Consider the following 16,147-nt stretch of genomic DNA (forward strand, 5'->3'; position numbering starts at 1 on the left):
GCATTATAAGAGTCTCAGAAGAAGAGGACCTGAGAAAATGTTTGGAGAGATAATAACAACAATCTTTCCAAATATGTGAAAGAAATTTGAGTTGTTTTCACCTGTTGGCTGTTGTGAGTAATGCTGCTATTAACCCTGGTATCAAAGAAGGCAATGGCACCCCACTGCAGTACTCTTGCCTGGAAAATCCCATGGATGGAGGAGCCTGGTAGGCTGCAGTCCGTGGGGTCGCTAGGAGTCGGACACGACTGAGCAACTTCACTTTCACTTTTCACTTGCATGCATTGGAAAAGGAAATGGCAACCCACTCCAGTGTTCTTGCCTGGAGAATCCCTGGGACGGGGGAGCCTGGTGGGCTGCCGTCCTGGGGTAGCAGAGTTGGACATGGCTGAAGTAACTTAGCAGCAGCAGCAGCAACCCTGGTATATAAATATCTGTTAAAGATCTCTGCTTCTATTCTTCTGTGTATAAAATACCAAGAGTATAGTTATATTTAACTAACATCTCCTTTTTACAAAGGGAATTTCAAAAGTTACAATAATTATTATTAAATATATCTATTGTTCGGACAGACCCAAAAGATAGCAATGAAAATAGTGTAAAGCCAACTATAAACACCTAAGTGTTGTAAGTGGTCAACAGATCAGAAGGTTGAACTCTTTATACTGGACATTATCTCTTGAATGTTGAGGCAACAACTATGAACTGTGATTATTTATTTTCCATTACAAATGCACATATGTCTTCCTTATTGTGAGTGCAGATATTTAATTATATTTATTTGCTATTTTAAGCAGCTGTTTAACAGGAAACTCTTCTCAGCCGGAAGCCTTTTCCTTGTCACTATATCAAAGTTACAGCATAAGTAACCTTTAACCAAACACCCCATGCTTTACTCATTTTCAGCCCAAGCATACATTTCAAATATTTTAGCTTATAACAACAGCTTGGCTAACTGGTTGGTTCTTTCTGTAGATCAAAAAAGTTAGAAATGAAAAATAAGTAACAGATTATCAGATTTCTTTCCTAGGTTCCTTTTCAATAATTTCATAGTCAAACTGTGTGACCAAACTGTGAACAAGGTAACACCTACAAGAAGTCAGCAAGCCTGCATGCAGTGGGGGGTGTCAAGGAATCTGACTCTCTATCTCAATAATTAACTGATATTTCTTCCCTTCTTCCATTCAAAATGTTCATGGTTCAGCAGAATCTTTGGAGGTGGTTTTTGCCAACATGAAATCCATCATTTCTGTAGATTGCTGGCATTGTGGTTTAAGGCAGCTCTCCTATTTACCAAGTTTTATGTGTATTGATTTTTTTTTAAGTGACAAACAGCTTGGTCTGATTTAGGAACGATATTCTGTTTCTGACTACCCTTCTATATCACTATGATGATGTAAATATATAAAATCTATTTATCTACTATTTTATTTCTTAGCTGTTTATTTTGTTCAATTAACATATTTATCCATGAACCAATAGCATAGTGTTAAAATTACTGCAGTGTTTCAGATACCATTGCCATATAAAAATCACTCCCAAATTTAGTGGTTTTAAAAAACTGACTATCACTTTACTATTTCAGGTAATGATGATAGATCAAGAATTTGATTAATTCAGTTGGGTACTTAAGTTCAACATCTCTCATAAGCTTGCAGTCAGAAACTGCCTGAGGCTTCAGTCATGGAATCAGTTTCCTCACTCATATACCTATACAGGCTGGGAAGCCTTGAACAGTGGCAATTGAAACAGGCAGGACTCCATGAGATCATAGGGTGAAGCCTCATCCAATAGAACTGGTGTCCTAGTGAGATATGGAACATAAACCAGAGTCCACATGTTTGCTCAGAGGAAAGGCCCTGAGAGAATGGAGTGAGAAGGAGGCTGTCTGTAAGTGGGAAGAGAGGCCTTACCAGAAACCCACCCTGCTGTTACATTAATCTTGGACATCCAGCCTCGAGAACTGTGGAAAAAATGAATGACTTGTATTTAAGCTATGCAATCTGCATTATTTTGTTATGGAAGCCCAAGTCAATTAATATATGGTGGTATTGATAATGGATGGTGATGATAAAATACAGGTTGACTTTACTCAATAGAGGTCTGAATTGAATGACCAAGTTTCATTTTAGAAAAGAAAAAACATATTTCCTCATCCAATTGCCAGAAATAGATAATTTCCAATCCAGAGATTCTTTGACTAAAGAAGCTATCAGATATTTTTGAGTTATACCTGTCAGCACAAATAGGTGGTACAAATCTTCAACCTAATCTTTCTCTGAGAGATCTGTGACCATTTACTAAGGTAACTATACTCTAGCAAATAGAAATGCTCAAATCTTTCTGGAGATTACCTGAAATAGATTCTAACCCCCAGTCCTGGGTGGCATATTGCCACATCCTTCACTGGTCAGAAAGCTGATGGATAGTTGTTGACCTGAAACATATAGGATGCCAAATATTTCTCTAGCAAGTGCGAGTTAATTTGGGATCAGCAAGAATTGCAGTTTAGGGCCTGTACCCACGTGCAATTTCCCCACAGGCAAGGAAAGGTAAATGCTTTTATAGAAGGGAAAACAAAGTTGAGGGGGCACTAGTAAATAAAAAACACATGACGTTTCATTGGCTGAGACATTGCCAGGAAGAAAAAGAGTCTTTCTTCTTCTTGTTGAGCTCTGCTATGCTGCTATGCCTTCTGGTCTGCCAACTCTATTTCACTGGCTTTCTGTTTATTAATTTCTACAAGGCGAGAGAATACTCAATGCTCTCCTAGTGGGCCAGTTCTACATATCTAGTGAGCTATGTGTATTCTACAGAGGGCAAGCACTTCCATATCCGTTCCCTGATGGTGTAGAGAACTGAATAGAAGTATTTGAAATGAATCTATCTTTCCAAAATAATGAGCAAAAAGCACCGCATTTTTGTGCTACCAAGGATATTTGACAGATGCAGGAAGTTCTCTAGTCTTACTATTACAACTTAGTTTACTTTTGTGGGTTAAGAACAAAGTGAAGACACAGGCTAAACCGGTGTGGAAAAGGGAAGCTTAAAAAAACACTGTATAATAAGTCCTTACTTTGTGTATTTTCTATTTACATGAGAAAATCTTACAGTACTGAGTCAAAGGATGTATTTGGTTATGAGCTCTCAACATTCTTATTTCCCTAGGCAGTTCTCACTTGGGAAACAATGAAGCTCATTGAAATAATTACATGAAGAATTACACAAAGAAAACCATGTCTTTTGCTGAAACTACCTTATTTCAAGTGAGAATAGTGGCTAATCCCATAGGGAATAGATAAAACAAGTTGGCATTTAGAAAACCTGGATTCTTATCTTTAATCTGATAGTATCCAAATATGCACTTTTAGATATGACCCTTTCCTGCCCTGGGTTTCAGATTCTTTGTAAGCACATGAAAAAAGTGAATTAGATACTTTCTAATAAACTCCTAATTCTCAATGACTAATATTTCATTAATTGCTTATTTATTTGTGGACCTAATGCTGGTCTCTATACACTTGAATTCTCAAAATCCTTATTTATAATACAATATGAAATCCATGATAATTCTTCAGTTTATGGTGAAACATGTCCAACATTTCCCAGAAGCTTCTGATTTTGGAGAGCTCTTAAATTCAGCTTGGAACTGAAACAGCAGAAGCATGCTTTTAATTCTATTACTTACTGATTACCTCATCCTGAACAAGTGAAATAAATATTCCAATTCTCAGCTTTTCTATCTATGAGTTAGGAATTATGCATTTATCTCTGAGTTATTTTCAAATTAAGTATGAGTGATGATTACAAAAAATAAATGCTCAATGTAGGACAATTTTCTTTTTCTTTTTTTTTTTAAGGTAATTTATTTTTTTTTTAATTTTATTTTATTTTTAAACTTTACATAATTGTATTAGTTTTGCCAAATATCAAAATGAATCCATCACAGGTATACATGTGCTCCCCATCCTGAACCCTCCTCCCTCCTCCCTCCCCATACCATCCCTCTGGGTCGTCCCAGTGCACTAGCCCCAAGCATCCAGTATCGTGCATTGAACCTGGACAATTTTCTAAAAAAAAGATATTTAAGGCAGATGATTTATGGGCAGGGTTGATTACATGTTATTTAACTGACTAAATAAATAAATATAATAATACATGTATAATTAGAAAGTTTCCTGAGAGAGAAGATGGACAATTCTCAGTGGAAGAAGTTGACATCTTTGAAATTCCCAAGGGTTTTTTGAATTCATTTTTTAATGTTTCCACAAATTAGGCTGAGAAATAGTCTTCTGAAAGCCTTTGTTGAAAGATGAATGTTAAAGAAGTCTCCTGCTAAATATTTGGTGAGTTCTTACATGGGAGGTAATGTGGGCTCAAGATCAAGATCAAGACTTGAGATCAGAGAGTTTTGAAATGTATTTTAAGGGTTGCTCCTCAGTAATTACATGTCCTAGAGTACAAGGCTGAACTTCTCCATGTTTCAGTTTTTCTATCTTCCAACCACGTATAATGTTCTCAAAAAAATCTTAAATAGGATAATTTATAAAATTCTTCACACAGTGCCTAGCATATATGAAGCAATATTAGGTTTTGATCATTACTTATATTAATAATTGCTAACATTCAGGAAGAACTTTGTAATTTACCCAATAATAACATCTCTCAAGAGGAAAATAGGCTTCATTTCCTTAGTCCTTTATCATCTCAGAGCTTGTAATATTTTGGATACCATGGAAATATACACAGAGATGAGAAAGAGTTGTTGGACCATTTTATTTCAAAGCAAGCTTTGAAGGAGATCTCTACAAACTGGCTATATAGAAATGAATGAAAAAGAAAATAAACCAGAAAATATATGGTGAAAAATATATTTTATATATATATATTTTTTGTGGTATATATATTTTACCACAAGGTAAAAATACATAGACTTTTATGAGTATTTTAGTTTATTTCTCTAAAATGTCATTATTATTGCTGAAAAAATTTGCATGTAAGTGTTGCTGGTAAGGTTTTGCTGCTAAGTCTCTTCAGTTGTGTCTGACTCTATGTGACCCCATAGATGGCAGCCCACCAGGCTCCCCTGTCCCTGGGATTTTCCAGGCAAGAACACTGGAGTGGGTTGCCATTTCCTTCTCCAAGTAAGGTTTTACTTGGGGCTAAATGAGGACTGCAGCCAAGGAGACAATGTTTCAGAGAGACCTGAGAAACTGCTCTGAGGAAGCAAGGGGAGGAGCCAGGCTCTCTAGGAGCTTTGCAACAAATGGCAGGTAGTTGGGATCATCAAAAGATTACTGTTAACTAAAGAAACAAGATATGTTACGGAATTTAGATCTGTCCTATATATGGGAAGGTGCAAGAGTCTGGATTCACTGAAATTACTCCTGTGATACACACCTCAGCTATCTGGGTCCAGTTATCTTGTTTTCACATCAGGAGCTTCTTTTACCTTAGGGAGTGGCTTGTCCTCTGAGGGTCCTAAAACGGTAGGCATTCTTTTCTTCCAGAATTTCATCAGGGCTCTCGTACTCACATGCTTGTTATTCAGCCTCTCAGTCCTGTCTGACTCTTTGTGACCCCATGGACTGCAGTATGCTCAGCCTACCTGTCCTTCACTATCTTCTGGTGTTTGCTCAGACTCATATCCACTGAGTTGGTGATGCTATCCAACCATCTCATTCTCTGTCGTCCCCTTCTCCTTCTACCCTCAGTCTTTCCCAGCATCAGGGGTTTTTCCATTGAGTCAGCTCTTCACATCAGGTGGCCAAAGTGTTAGAGCTTCAGCTTAAGCATCAGTCTTTATGATAAATATTAAGGATTGACTTCCTTTAGGGTTGATAGGTTGATCTCCTTGCAGTCCAAGAAATTCCCAAGAGTCTTCTCCAACACCACTGTGAAAAAGCATTAATTTTTCACTGCTTAGCCTTCTTAATGGTCCAACTCTCACATCTGTACACAACTACTGGAAAAACCATGGCTTTGACTATATGAATCATTGTCAATAAAGTGATATCTCTGTTTTTTAATACACTGTCTAGGTTTGTCTCAGCTTGTCTTCCAGGAGAAGCCATCTTTTAATTTTGTGGCTGTAGTTAATGACTACGGTGATTTTGGAGCCAAAGAAAATAAAGTCTGCCACTGTTTCCAGTTCTCCCCATCTATCTGCCATGAAGTGAAGGGACTGGATGCCATGATCTTAGTTTTTGGAATGCTGAGTTTTAAGCCAGCTTTATCACTCTCCTTTTTCACATTCATCAAGAGGCTTTTTAGTTCCTCTTCACTTTGCTTTCTCCCATTAGAGTGTTATCATCTGCATATCTGAGGTTGTTGATATTTCTCCTGGCAATCTTGATTTCAGCTTGTGATTCATCCAGTCTGGCATTTCATATGATGTACTTTGCATAGAATTTAAATAAGCAGGGTGACAATATACAGCCTTTTCATAGTTCTTTCCCAATTTTGAGCCAGTCCATTTTTACATATCTGGTTCTAACTGTTGCTTTTTGACCTGCATACAGGTTTCTAAGGAGGCAGGTCACATGGTCTGGTATTCCCATCTCTTCTAGAATTTCCCACAGTTTGTTGTGATCCACACAGTCAAAGGCTTTCATGTAATCCATAAAACAGAAGTAGATGCTTTTCTGATTATTCCCTTGCTTTCTCTATGATCCAACAGATGTTGGCAATTTGATCTCCAGTTCCTCTGTCTTTTCTAAATCCAGCTTGTATATCTGGAAGTTCTTGGTTCATGTACTTCTGAAGCCATCCTGAAGGATTTTGAGTGTTACCTTGCTAGCATGTGAAATGAGGACAACTGTATGGTACCTTGAGCACTATTTGCCATTACTTTTCTTTGGAATTGGAATGAAAGCTGACCTTCTCTGTCTCACATTGGAGGGCTGCAATTGCTGAGGGCTGTGACACCCTTGTTTCCTGATATGGCAGAAAATTTTCCATTTCTCATTATAATATCCAGAGGAAAAAGACTTTTTTGAAAAGTGAAATCAGTGTTTCATAAAACACGAAAAGAACACATAACAGAAATTTTATTTAGCTCATTGAGTAATGAGAGAATTAGTAGGATATAACCACAGTCAAAAGGAAAATTCAGCATACCATTTTGAACATTGCTCAATCAGAGATATGTAATGACTTTATAAATAAATGCAAGATTTGTTTGATCTCTAATGATCAGGGAAATCAATCAAACTTGCATCTGACAATATTTGTATATCTATGGAAAATAATTACTTCCATTCTTGTCAGTTGTCTGTTACCTTAATAACTGTAAAATAACTTACAGTCAGTAAAAGATACAATCCCATATAATTATGATTCCAAAGAGAATGCTACTGATAACACACACATTTTTATTTTTGTTACATATTAGTCTTTCACACTTCACTTTCACTTTTCACTTTCGTGCGTTGGAGAAGGAAATGACAACCCACTCCAGTGTTCTTGTCTGGAGAATCCCAGGGACGGGGGAACCTGGTGGGCTGCCGTCTATGGGGTCGCACAGAGTCAGACATGACTGAAGCAACTTAGCAGCAGCAGCAGTCTTTCACAATGTATTTTCTGAAAAAGTTAAATTTATTTATCAGCTTTATATAAAACAGGGACTGATGCCTTATGAATAAAATAGATTTATACAGAGAAAAATGTTTCACACATATTTTTGCACTTAAAAAAACATAAAATTTCCACATCCTTTGGAGTTTAACAAGAAACAACATACATAAAATGGGAGATTAAAACAAGTTGAACATATTGACTTTTCAAGGTATGGAGGGAGTTGAGGAAAATTAATAAGATGATAAAGTACCACCTGGACTAGTAATAGCAAGAAGCATCACTATAATAGGACCTGGAGAGCATGGAAGACAGAGATCTCAGGAACCCAGAAGGTCCATCCAAATGTATGCAGCCTTGGTTAAAGTCACCCAGCGTTGACAAACCGCAATTGGGAACCCAGACAGTGAACACCATGACATTTCTTCTTTTATTCTCCCCTGCGCTTCTTGGCCAGAAGGTAGGGGAGATGGTTGGTGCAGACGAGGGAAGAAAACTGCTCAGGGTGGAGAGAGTGAGAGATCTCACTGGGTGAAAGGAGTTTATCATTCCAACCGTTTTTCAGTTTTGTTGTTGTTGTTGTTAAGACAGTAGGTACTATTTTTGCAGTTGGCTTGACCAAAGAAAACACAAAACAAAAGCCAGATGAGAGTCTTCCAATGCATTTATTCACTTACTTTTGTGGAACACCCGTGTATCAGACACTGAACCAAGTAATGGCGGTGAAGAGGTGAAGAGACACCTCATTTTGATATTTGGCAAAACTAATACAATTATGTAAAGTTTAAAAATAAAATAAAATTAAAAAAAAAAAAGAGGTGAAGAGACAAATGCAGACACTTTATTTTAGATTAATGGAAGTGGTTTTAAATGAAAGAGGGGATATATTATATTTAATCTATGTATCATCAGTGTACAGAACCAGAACCAATAATTGTACCAGTATATTTTTAACATTTAATAATATTTTTAACTTTCCTTATTGACTGAGAAGCAATAATATTTAATGCCTGGTAGCTCCCTCTGCCTGGATGTCCTCCAACAAAAACTCAAGGACCACTTGTCAGAAGGTGTGCAAGAAGGTTTTGAGCATCCTTGTAATAAAGTAAATTAAACAGCTTCAAAATGTTACTTTCATTATAAAACAGAAAATGTAACATGTTTCTTCTCCTGCACTATGGAAAAAAAAAAAAAAAAGCTTCTATTATTAAAGCATTTTGGACTTACCTGAAAGCCTAAAATGTTAACTTTTCATCACATTGCTATGGATAATGTTGTTTTTGCAGGTTAATTCTCCACTTCTAAATTCATCTTCAGAATTACAATAAAAGAAAACGATGAATGTAACTGAATTCATTCTAATGGGACTTACACAGAATCCTCAGAATGCAGAGAATTCTATTTTTGCTGTAACTTATCACTTACATTGTGACTGTCACTGGCAACCTGTTCATTGTGGTTACTATAATCTGCAGCCAGACTTTGGACTCCCCGATGTATTTCTTCCTGGCCTTCTTGTCCTTCATAGATGCCTGCTATTCCTCATTCATAATTCCTAGCCGATTTGCTCTCTGAATCAAAGTCTGTCTCCTTCAGTGCCTGCATGATACAGCTCTTCATTGAACATATCTTGGGAGCTTCAGAGATTGTCCTCCTTATGGTCATGGCCTTTGACCGCTATGTGGCCATCTGCAGACCCCTGCACTATGTGACCATCATGGATCACCGCACATGCTGCCTCCTGGTGGGGGTTTCTTGGACAATGGGTTTTCTCCACTCAATTGGACAGATCCTAGTCACTTTCAGGCTCCCGTTCTGTGGTCCCAACATAATGGATCACTTCACGTGTGATATATTCCCCTTGATACAACTTGCCTGCACTGACACTTTCCTTGCTGGTCTCTTGGTTGCTGTCAATGGTGGGGTAATCCCTATGATTACTTTTGTAATGTTGTTGGTATCCTATGTGTTCATCCTTTGCTCCATGAGGACTCACAGCTCTGCAGGGAGGAAAAGAGCCCTATCTACCTGTAGCTCCCACATCACAGTTATTGTCTTCTTCTTTGTGTCCTGTATATTTATGTATCTGCGACCAGTAGCTACCTTTCCCATGGATAAAGCTATAGCAGTATTCTATACTCTTATTACCCCCATGTTAAACCCTGTTATCTACACAGCAAGGAATACAGAGGTCAAAAATGCCATTAGAATGCTATTAAACAGGAATGCAACTTCAGAAAATAAATGACTCAACATGAATATTTTATTTCTATCTTGACTTTTACAAAAGCCCTTCTTATACCTCTAACCTGACACTTATACACTTGTGCAAGGTATTATTACAATTATTCCCATTTCACAGATGGAGAACAATGAACTTCAAGAAAGTTAAATAAACCAACCAATATCAGAGACAGAACTAGTATTCAGACCTCAATATGTGTAAATTCAAATTTGACAGTATTTCAACTATTTCAGAAGATATCAGAGAAAAGACAGAATTTCATCAGAACCAAGTCTCTTGATTTTTAGTGATTGAAAATTTACCTTTCTAATTACACTCTGATATGATTTACATGCATGTAAAAGCAATTGGTACTCAGAAAACTGTTTGGCCTACTGGTATCTAGAATGGTACAGAATATAAAACAGAAAGAAGATATGTCCCAATACTCCTTTGACACATACTTAATATATCTAATATTTAAAATTATATTTGATTTCTTGTTCTTTTGATAAAAGTTTTCAGTTATTATACAAATTTAATTTAGTATTTAAACTAATGTGAAAATTTTAAACTGTTCTCAAATGGTTCTCAACAGAATTATAAATTGAAATTTAGAGCTTTCATTTGAGAGGGAAAAAACTGGGGATCTGAAAGCTTAAATCTTTAGGTCATAGAATATACAAATCAGCTCTTAATCCAAATACTTTTATTCCACATCCTGTGATTTTTACTTTACACAGGATTCCTTAGGGCTAATATTTGATTACTGTATGATATAAAAATAGTTGTAATTATATGCCATAGGAAGTGAAACATGTTAACAATTATTAGTAACAATTAAATGCAGTTTTTTTTTTCAAAGACACACAATAAAACATATTTGTAGAACAATTTCACTACTACAGAGTTGGCTTTATACTTAGGTTCCTTGAATCTGGAATCCTCTTTGAAAACTGGTTTAATAGATCATTCATAAGGGATATATAGAAACAAAGCCAAAGTTATTATTTCATAGTTGATCAAAGTATTTCTCACCTAAGAAACTTACCTCACTTGTAAGACTGCTGTCAATTAATTTTGGATCTTTTCAAAAATGAAGCATTCTATCAAAATACAAATGTGTCTATATGTCATAGACAAGACCTTTTAGAACTAACACCCAAAAAAAGATGTTCTTTTCATTATAGGGGACTAGAATGCAAAAGTAGGAAGTCAAGAAACACCTGGAGTAACACGCAAATTTGGCCTTGGAATACAGAATGAAGCAGGGCAAAGACTAATAGAGTTTTGCCAAGAATATTCACTGGTCATAGCAAACACCCTCTTCCAAAACACAAGAGAAGACTCTACACATGGACATCACCAGATGGTCAACACCAAAATCAGATTGATTATATTCTTTGCAGCCAAAGATGGAGAACCTCTATACAGTCAACAAAAACAAGACCGGGAGCTGACTGTGGCTCAGATCATGAACTCCTTATTGCCAAATTCAGACTGAAATTGAAGAAAGTAGGGAAAACCACTAGATCATTCAGGTATAACCTAAATCAAATCCCTTATGATTATACAGTGAAAGTGAGAAATAGATTTAAGGCCTAGATTTGATAGATAGAGTGCCTGATGAACTATGGACTGAGGTTGGTGACACTGTACAGGAGACAGGGATCAAGACCATCCCCATGGAAAAGAAACGCATAAAAGCAAAATGGCTGTCTGGGTATGCCTTACAAATAGCTGTGAAAAGAAGAGAAGTGAAAAGCAAAGGAGAAAAGGAAAGATATAAGCATCTGAATGCAGAGCTTCAAAGAATAGCAAGAAGAGATAAGAAAGCCTTCTTCAGCAATCAATGCAAAGACATAGAGGAAAACAACAGAATGGGAAAGACTAGAGATCTCTTGAAGAAAATTAGAGATACCAAGGGAATATTTCATGCAAAGATGGGCTCAATAAAGGACAGAAATGGTATGGACCTAACAGAAGCAGAAGATATTAAGAAGAGGTGGCAAGAATACACAGAAGAACTGTACAAAAAAGATCTTCACAAGCCAGATAATCACTGTGGTGTGATCACTGAGCTAGAGCCAGACATCCTGGAGTGTGAAATCAAGTGGGCCTTAGAAAGTATCACTATGAACAAAGCTAGTGGAGGTGACAGAATTCCAGTTGAGCTATTTCAAATCCTGAAAGATGATGCTGTGATAGTGCTGCACTCGATATGCCAGCAAATCTGGAAAACTCAGCAGTGGCCACAGGACTGGAAAAAGTCAGTTTTTATTCCAATGCCAAAGAAAGGCAATGCCAAAGAATGCTCAAACTACCACACAGTTGCACTCATCTCACACACTAGTAAAGTAATGCTCAGAATTCTCTAAGCCAGGCTTCAGCAATATGTGAACCATGAATTTACAATTGTTAAGCTGGTTTTAGAAAAGGTAGAGGAACCAGAGACCAAATTGCCAACATCCACTGGATCATCAAAAAAGCAAGAGAGTTCCAGAAAAACATCTATTTCTGCTGTATTGACTATGCCAAAGCCTTTGACTGTGTGGATCACAATAAACTGTGGAAAATTGTGAAAGAGATGGGAATACCAGAGCACCTGACTTGCCTCTTGAGAAATTTGTATGCAGGTCAGGAAGCAACAGTTAGAACTGGATATGGAACAACAGGTTCCAAATAGGAAAAGGAGTATGTCAAGGCTGTATATTGTCACCCTGCTTATTTAACTTATATGCAGAGTACATCATGAGAAATGCTGTGCTGGAAGAAGCACAAGCTGGAATCAAGATTGCTGGGAGAAATATCAATAACCTCAGATATGCAGATGACACCACCTTTATGGCAGAAAGTGAAGAGGAACTCAAAAGCCTCTTCATGAAGGTGAAAGAATAGAATGAAAAAGTTAGTTTAAAACTCAACATTCAGAAAACAAAGATCATGGCATCTGGTCCCACCACTTCATGGGAAATAGATGGGGAAACAGTGGAAACAGTGTCAGACTTTATTTTGGGGGGCTCCAAAATCCCTGCAGATGGCGACTGAAGCCATGAAATTAAAAGACGCTTACTCCTTGGAAGAAAAGTTATGACCAACCTAGATAGCATATTGAAAAGCAGAGACCTTACTTTGCCAACAAAGGTCCATCTAGTTAAGGCTATGGTTTTTCCAGTGGTCATGTATGATGTGATAGTTGGACTGTGAAGAAGGCTGAGTGCCAAAGAATTGATGCTTTTGAACTGTGGTGTTGGAGAAGACTGTTGAGAGTCCCTTGGACTGCAAGGAGATCCAACCAGTCCATTCTGAAGGAGATCAGCCCTGGGTGTTCTTTGGAAGGAATGATGCTAAAGCTTAAACTCCAGTACTTTGGCCACCTCATGCGAAGAGTTAACTCATTGGAAAAGACTCTGATGCTTGGAGGGATTGGAGGCAGGAGGAGAAGAGGATGACAGAGGATGAGATGGCTGGATGGCATCACTGACTCGATGGATGTGAGTCTGAGTGAACTCCGGAAGTTGGTGATGGCCAGGGAGGCCTGGAGTGCTGCGATTCATGGGGTTGCAAAGAATCAAACACGACTGAGTGACTGAACTGAACTGAACGGAAACCTAAGGAGGAGATTAAAATTAAAGATGAGTGCTATAAAAGTTATCTTCTAAAGTTCAGTTAAGTGAAATAATTGAGTTGCTGGCTAGATTTGTTAATGATGGTGAAATACCCTTGGGGTCCAATTAGCCACAGTTAAGAAACTACAAATTTTGCCTACAAACAGGATGTGTATGACACCTTTAAGACTCAAGAGGAAGATCTTATGCAAAGATACTGTTTATAAATCAATAAAGACACTTTCTGTAGCTGAGCTAGTTGACATTTTTAACTTTACAACTTATCTCATTTTTGGTGAACTAACAGTTGCCTGAAGCCCTGGTCATGGACCTATGTCAGACACGTTCATAGGTGAGATTTTTTTTTTTTTTTTAATGAAATCATGTAATCATAGACCCTCAAGTTTAAATGATCTTACAAATTATATAATCATCCCTCATCCTCACTGATATGAGATTTAAATCCTTTCTTCAGTAAGCATCCAGAATGTTAGACTCAACTACAATGCTACCAACTTAGAAGTAAAAGTGTGTATTTTTCTCAGTGATACATATTTATATTAGTTAAAAAAATAATTATTTAGAATAATTTTGTATTTCAACTTTGCATCCAAAATTTTCCCACTTAATTATACAACATTAGAATTTTCCTAAGATGTTGCACAACTTTTTAAAACACCCAAAAATAATCATTTCATTAATACAGCTAAATTTTTCACAGCTCTTAACAGTTGTAAATAATGAATTTTCCATTTCTAAAATATTTTCCTTTAGAATTTATTCCTAGGAAGAATATTGTGGAGCCAAAGAAAAATGAAAAAGTAATTTCTATTTCTTCAGAGTTATTTCTAAAACACTTAATTAGACATAACTATGTCTAATTCTGCTCTATGTATTGATACACTATTATCTTTTCTGATCATTTCTGGGATCCCAATTCAAAATAAGAGAATATAATGAAGCTGCAGCAGTTTGTTTCCACATAAGTATAAAATTTTTATTTTGGATAATTTAAAAACAAGATTCTTTATCCTTGAAAGGGAAATAATTTTTTTTCCAGAATACATTGTATTATGTTTATGGTTTCTCTTCTCTTTTTTTGGGAAATGTATATCCCCAATTTTTCATTCTATTAGTAATGCAGTATCCTGGAAACAGGAATGATAGCTAGTATGGAAAGACTGGAGAGGAAGGCATAGGAATGTATTTGGCAAAAACATAAAGGAGTGGGAAAAGCATTCCTATCATGGTGGGATGAGCTGCTGTTGTTTGGTAATAAAATATCAGGCGTTAAGAGCAATTAACATGGATTCTTTTTATCACTCTGTGTAAACATACATACATTAAAATACAGATTAAGTATCCAATAAATATTGTTGGGGACTTCCCTAGTGGCTCAGAGGGTATTTGTTGAATGAATTAACTTGGAATAAGTATTTACCAGTATGCAACAGATTTGATATACTTGTGTTAGTCTGTGTATATATGTATAGTGCATTACCTATCTCTTTATCTTACCTGGCAAGCTATTTCAGTTAGTTCTCCACATTGAAATTTTCATTTTAAAACTTTGAAAATAAGGATTTCTTTTCCCTAACAGATCCTTATGTATTGAACACCTATGAAAGAGTTTTTTTATCCATGTCTACTGAATCTGTACTTTACTTTATATTTTTACAACAATATAAAAATGTTAAATTGTATGTGGATCAAAGTTTTAAAGAATAAAAAAATCAATTAATAAATGCCATAATCATCTTGAAAGTAAAATGACTCAGTAAAATTCTCTTTCTTAGAGGCAAGAATATTTTCACATTCACCCCAGAAAGAGTATCAGAAATTACTAAATTGGAATGCAGCTTCCTTTCAAAAGCTTGTTTCTCATCAAGTAATGATAAACAGAACAGGAGAATGAGAACACTTAAATTTCTCCCAAGTTTATGGGTAGGACAAGCAGTTGTATACTTATCCATGGAAATGGCAATTCACCAAGCATTTAATCATCATCTAATAGGTTTCATGCATTACAGATATTATGCCAGGTACTATGATAAGTGAGGAAACACAGTTGAATGCTATATGTGTTCTGATAGGTACCAGAGAGGATGTGTTGCCAAAGACTTTTATATATGTATACACACACACACACACACACACACACACACATATATATATATATATATATATATATATATATATATATATATAATCTTTAACATGCCTGCTTATGACAGATATTTATTGATGATGTCTTTCCACAGTAAGAGCTGAGAGTTCAGATGCAAATTCTAATGGAAGAGGGAGTAACTCTTACATCTGAGGGGTAACTGTAGGCTTATAGGATGAATCTGAGAATTGCAATTTGTAAATTGACTAAAAGGAAGGCTCAGAAGTATGGAGCACTAAGATGACTTGTCAGACTCATGTGGAATTGGAGCCAGGAGAAGAATCCAGATCCCATAGCCCAATGTTTTCTCAGTAAATTAAAAGTTGACTGATAGGTGTTTACAGGTGAGAGAAACTAGATGTCTGAAGAGGTAAAAAGCATCATGGAGGAAGAATTAAAAAAATAATAACATTAAAGCAACTATGGGGCAGAAGTATCAAGGACATGCTCCACATTCACTGCAACCGCTCTGTTTTTGTTCTAAGACATTCAGACAACTCTTTCCTAATTAACAAGTATCATTCTTTATATCTTTGTAGGCAATTCAGGCCCCAGGAAGGTGGGAGTTCATAA

General features: G+C 36.4%; 1 pseudogene across 1 annotated transcript; it reads left to right on the top strand.

Moving 5' to 3' along the window:
- Nucleotides 1-7,296: 7,296 nt before the first annotated feature.
- On the top strand, nt 7,297-9,834 carry LOC147357224 (olfactory receptor 4C12-like; annotated as a pseudogene). Its single transcript, XR_015141414.1, has one exon. The product of XR_015141414.1 is annotated as an olfactory receptor 4C12-like (transcript).
- Nucleotides 9,835-16,147: the final 6,313 nt, after the last annotated feature.

The sequence above is a fragment of the Bos grunniens genome, chromosome 15 (genome assembly GCF_055505025.1).
Source record: "Bos grunniens cultivar Pamir isolate PY7600 chromosome 15, Bosgru_T2T1.0, whole genome shotgun sequence".
In the NCBI taxonomy this organism is placed as follows: domain Eukaryota; kingdom Metazoa; phylum Chordata; class Mammalia; order Artiodactyla; family Bovidae; genus Bos; species Bos grunniens.